Source organism: Octopus bimaculoides, chromosome 14 (assembly GCF_001194135.2).
Source record: "Octopus bimaculoides isolate UCB-OBI-ISO-001 chromosome 14, ASM119413v2, whole genome shotgun sequence".
Taxonomy (NCBI): Eukaryota; Metazoa; Mollusca; class Cephalopoda; order Octopoda; family Octopodidae; genus Octopus; species Octopus bimaculoides.
Genome location: NC_068994.1, coordinates 12,521,287 through 12,527,496, shown reverse-complemented (window position 1 = coordinate 12,527,496; position 6,210 = coordinate 12,521,287). Strand labels below are relative to the sequence as shown.

Below are 6,210 nucleotides of genomic sequence, written 5' to 3'. Positions count from 1 at the left end.
GGCAAAGAGACTGATAGAATAAGTACTAGGCTTACAAAGAATAAGTTGTGGGGTCAATTTGTTCGACTAAAAGGTGGTGCTCCAGCATGGCCACAGTCAAATGACTGAAACAAATAAAAGAAAAAAAGAAAAGAAAGAATATATAAATTAAGTAGAAAATGGAGAAAATTCTTGATCAACAAATTGACTACCAGCGATTATTATTTTTTAATACAAAACTTTATCATTTCTAAGAGCTGTTTCTGCTTCTGTTGTGTCGACACCCCCAAGCAAAGAAGTAGGATTGCCCAAGACATATAAATAGAGGTAGTCTGACCATGGTAGAGAGTTGAGTGACTGTTGAATAGCCGTCGTGTAGCGGTTGAGTAGAGATCATCCGAAGGTGCTAGATTGCAGTAGCTTGAGACATAACAGCTTCTAATGTCTATCAGCGCTACCAAAGAAAATTCTGAGAATAATATTCGTCATATTCTATAGCACATCCGATCTGGTACATGAGCTTCATCAGAGTGAAGGAGGCTCATTAACAGCAAATGAGGGTTCAGTAAAATAAGGCATTAATCATGTTCTATCGACACAAATGTGTCTCTTGGGGCCTGCTGGTGCCTTGCAAATCTTTTGGCAAATGAAACAAATTCAGCACTCTCTGTTTGTTTGAGTGCTCATGGTTCATTCACTATGTATTCTCATGAGTGGATGGCAAGGCCTGCTTTGTTTCATGTCACAAAACCACAATGACAGGTAAGGCTTCCATTTCGAGGAGAAGCATTATGCCAGAATGCCTTCATGCTTGCTTGAATTTGGTCCCAGTGTTGGAGCCAACTTTGCTCAAATCTTTGAATTGAGGAGACATATATATATATATATATATATCTGTAAAAATATGTGACATTTATTCGGTAGCCATGACAAAAATCCGAGTTTCGGATGCCAGGGTGGGAGCCCACGCCAACATCTCTTCAGTTATCTGGCCATTGAAAATTCCTGTGAAAAATGACCGTTAATTTCCAATGGCCTGATAACTGAAGAGACGTTGGTGTGGGCTCCCACCCCAGCATCTGAAATTCGGAATTTTATCATGGCTACCGAATAAGTGTCACATAGTTTTACAGATAAATTCCTCTATTTACATAATATCAAGGTCTCTTTCTTTCTTTTGTTGTCCTTCCTATCAATATATATATATATATATATATATATACACCTGTACACCTACATATATGTTTTTATGCCAATACATACACATATGCACACACATATTGCTACAAATGTGTATATATAAATAAACATATATATATATATATATATAAGTAGACCAGTGATTACACAAATATAAATACAATAATGTAAATATTTCTATCAGATTAAATTTGTCACCAACATTAAAGATAGTAATCAATATATATTACTGAAAGTGTAAATACATAGGAATAAGGAGAGAAAAACTATCCAAAGTTAAGAAAGTATATTTATAAAGATTGTTTCTATGAATATAAGATAATAGCTTCTCAAATGTAACACCATTTTATAAACAAACTAAACAAACTTCTATATATGCACACACACACACACACACACACACACATATGCATGCATGCACATGTATATATAAGATATACGGTGTAATATTAACATATTTACAAATTGTTTTTGCAGAAATCTATAACGACAACAGATGTAAGTATAAATTTGAAATACTTCAACTTTTTCTTTTTCACATTTATTCCTAAACATAAATACAAATCAACAAGATGAAAGAGACATGAATGCTTTGGTCGATAACGATAATTGTATGCTTTCCAATATTCCTACAAATAACACTGTGTAACACTATTGAATTTTGTATCATAGAACAGTACATTATATATATATTAACACACAGACACATACACATATGTATATATGTACATATATATATATATATATATACATATATATATATATATATATATATATATATATATGTACACACACACACACACATATATATACATGCATGCATACATACATATATATATATATTTATATGGAGCAAATAATTCACAAGAAAATAATTTGCGACGATATCATTGACTCTATTATTCTCCTGCTGCCAGCTTTCTCAAGATTAAATACGTTTTCAAATCATAATCCCAATCTTTGCACTCTTTATTGAAGATTTGTTCATATCTTCTATAGTAACCCTTGAAAGTAACTCCTTTGTTTGGTTTGTACATGAACTGTGTTATTCAGTTCACAACATAATGTGACAAGAACAATTTTTCAGCATTTCCTGATAACTTACTCTTCATTAGTTGCAGCATTTGTTGATTCTGCTGTTCTTGCAGTTATATATGCTGTTGTTGTTGTTCTTTCAATTGCTGTTGGTTCTGCTGTTGTTTTTGCAGTTGTAGCTGCTACTGTTGCTGTTCTTTCAGTTGCTATTGTTTTCTTTTTTATTTACAATTTGAGCAAAGCGGTTAACAAATTTTCCATAATTTTACAATTTTTTTCCATAAAATCTGTACAAAAAAAAAAAAGCCTTGTGAATTTGTTAATTCTTCATGAGTCTGTTAATTCTTCATTGCTGCTGTTGTAATCCTTAATGCCAGATTGTTATAAGGCCCTCTCTGGTATAGCAGTATAATTACACAAGTAAGACCACGACTATCTATGACCATCTACTTTGTACTCTCTTTTTATACTGACCAATGTCACCTTTTTTATAGCAACTAACATATACCACTCGTCACGTGAGAATGGTGTACCATTATTACTTCTATCCCCACAACACCACACCAACTTAGTTGAGGGATCGTCTCTTTCAAGATATTTGACTAATTCATTGGTGTCATGTAAAAAGCACCCACTACACTCTATGAAGTGGTTGGCATTAGGAGGGGCATTCAGCCAGAGAAAGAATGCCAAAGCCAACAGCAAAGCTATTAATTGCTTGCTCCTGTAAAGCTGTCCAACTCAGGTCAGCATGGAAGGAACATGTTAAATGATAACAATGATATATATACACACACATATATATATACAGTAGAACCTCACAGTACGAGTGCTCCATTGTACGAGTAATTTGTTGTACAAGCCAAGACTTGTATGAATTTTAGTTTTGAAGTACAAATAGAAATCTGCAGTACGAGCACACAAATCACCCCATCATTAAAGTAATTCATCTATTAAAACCAGTTTACATATTTCTTTTGCTTTCTCTTTTTTATAATTGTCATTTTACTTGTGGAGGTGCAATGGCCCAGTGGTTAGGGCAGCGGACTCGCGGTCATAGGATTGCGGTTTTGATTCCCAGACTGGGCGTTGTGAGTGTTTATTGAGTAAAAGCACCTAAGGCTCCACGAGGCTCCGGCAGGGGATGGTGGCTAACCCTGCTGTACTCTTTCACCACAACTTTCTCTCACTCTTACTTCCTGTTTCTGTTGTGCCTGTAATTCAAAGAGTCAGCCTTGTCACACTGTGTCACGCTGAATATCCCCGAGAACTACGTTAAGGGTACACGTGTCTGTGGAGTGCTCAGTCACTTGCACGTTAATTTCACGAGCAGGCTGTTCCGTTGATCGGATCAACTGGAACCCTCGACGTCGTAAGCGATGGAGTGCCAACAACAACATTTTACTTGTAACTACACCTTTTCTGTTTTTAAAGCCATAAAAAAAATTATTGTTGAGGGGATTTTAGGGGCTGGAATGGGTAAATTATATTTTGAGTTAGTTTCAATGGGAAAAATTGATTTGTAAAATAAGCTCAGTCATGGAACAAATTAAACTCTGAGGTATCACTGTATATATATTTTACAGACAAGAAAGTAAATTTTAAACACAATAAAGCTGTAAGAATATCAGAAAACAATTGGGTAGTTACCCACATAAGATGGAAAATAAAGTTGACAACACTCAGATATGAGAATTGTACATGTATCCTTCGGACACCAGTTGAGTGCTTTACCATTAAGCTAAATGGCTCCTGGAAACATTTTCCACAAATTTTAATGCTAAATAATAGCTTTTCAAATGCAACAATATTTTATAAACAAACTAAACAAATTCATATATATATGTATACACACACACACACACACACACACACACACACACACACAAAAGTGCATGCACATGTGTATATAAGATATAAGGTGTAATATTAACATATTTTCAAATTCTCTTTGCAGATCTGTATGAAGCCACCGAATGTAAGTATAAACTTGAAATACTTCAACTTTTCTTTTTCACATTTATTTCTAAAAAAATATTAATAGAAATCAAGTGGATGAAAAAGAAATGAATGCTTTGGTTGATAACTGTAATTGTATAGTTATCAATAATCCCACAAATAACACTGTAACACTGTTCAATTTTCTATTATGAAACAGTACAGTGTGTGTGTGTGTGTGTTTGTGTGTGTATGTATGTATGTATGTATGTATGTATGTATATATATATATCTATATATATATATATATATATATATATATACATACATATATGCATTCACACAGGAACGCATATGTCTATGTGTACATACATATATGCACATATATATGAATACATACACACACACACACACACATATATATTGATACATACATGCATTCATACATTCATTCATATATATGTAGGCACAGTTGACCCCCTTGACAGCGGCCAGATATAGAGGGAGTTACACAACATTAAGTTTCAGACATGTGCCCTCATCTCTTCCTCTTTTCTACACTGATATGCAAGCTGTGAGGATGCAACTAGACTGGCTCTTTCTAATACCACAGACCAGTTTGCAGATAGGAGAAAAACACAGAAGACCATGGCCTCCAGACACCAACCATTCTATCTATCATTCCATTGTGTATATACGTTTGGCCACAATAAACGTGTTTAAAGTTACAACCTTGCTTGTATATGTTCTTCATCTGGGTTTACTAACAAACGAGATTACAACCTTCTGAGAGTCATATTAGGTGGCTCAACAATAACCTACTCCATTTAAAATGGTAACCTCAACTATCCATCATTCATCTAAAATAGTGACCCCGACATGGACAACTATCCAAGTATAATGGTGACCCAAAGGGGAACAGAACTATACTTCTAAAATGGTGAACACCGGGCGAATACAGACCAGTGAATATGTATTTGTTTCTCTCCTTCATGTCATCGTCCATGCAACCACTGCATAGGAACATATCACTGATGCCTCTTGCCACCATATTGTCTTCTTCATTAGAAAATTTTGGTGCCATTTTCAAGAGGGAAACTGCAAACCATTTTCCTCGGGTTGTAACCGAAATTACAAATTGGTTCTTTGGAAACACAGTATCCCAGGAGAATTTTCTTCTTGCTAGTAAAAAGGGAAAAAAAAAAATTATCTGGAATTTTCTTCAGAATTCGCATAGCAAATTTTTCCTACGTACCAGGTATGAGTTTCATTCTCTCAACCACCCAGATTATCCACGTGCTGGCCATGTTTTGTTCTTTATCCGTTTAAAGGACTCTTATTCTCATCCTCTGTTACCAAAAGAATTTTTCCTAGTTTGCTGCTCATCATGTCTTCTTTCAACTAGGGTGTTTGACTGTTATTTCTAACGGCGTTTTTTTCTTCAACCAGCTTGTTCTTCGTAGCGTTCTGTTCCTATTATCGTTCAAGATATGTCATATATATTTCATAATTATATATTTTATAATTGTCATTTTACTTGTAACAACACCTTTTAAAATCTGTGTTAAAATCCTTAAAAAATTATTGTGGAGTGGCTTTTGGAAGCTGGGAACAGATTAATTATATTTGAGTTAATTTCAATGGGGAAAATTGATTTGTAAAATGAATAGATCGTAAGAAGGGCTCGGTCATGGAACAAGTTAAACTCATACTGCAAGGTATCACTGCATATATATTTTACAGACAAAGTAAATTTCAAGCACAATAAAGTTCTAAGAATAACAGAGAAAAATTGGGTAGTTAAGACAGAAAATAATATTGACAATTGTCAGCTATGGTAATTGAACCTGTACCCCTCAGACACTAGCTGAGTGCTTTATCATTAAGCTAAATGACTCCTGGAAACATTTTCCACCAATTTTAAGGCTAAATAATAGCTTTTCAAATGCGACAATATTTTATAAACAAGCTAAACAAATTTATATATATGTATACACACACACACACACACACACACACACACACACACACACACACACACACACACACACACACACA

The 6,210-nt window shown here is 34.4% G+C and overlaps 1 long non-coding RNA gene across 1 annotated transcript in view; it reads left to right on the top strand.

Moving 5' to 3' along the window:
* LOC106868932 (uncharacterized) overlaps positions 1–4,225 on the top strand; it is a 7,777-nt gene extending 3,552 nt beyond the window's left edge. Inside the window, exons 3-4 of the long non-coding RNA XR_008265460.1 lie at positions 1,657–1,677; positions 4,172–4,225. This is a non-coding gene — a long non-coding RNA (uncharacterized LOC106868932). The remainder of the gene's footprint in view (positions 1–1,656; positions 1,678–4,171) is intronic.
* Positions 4,226–6,210: the final 1,985 nt, after the last annotated feature.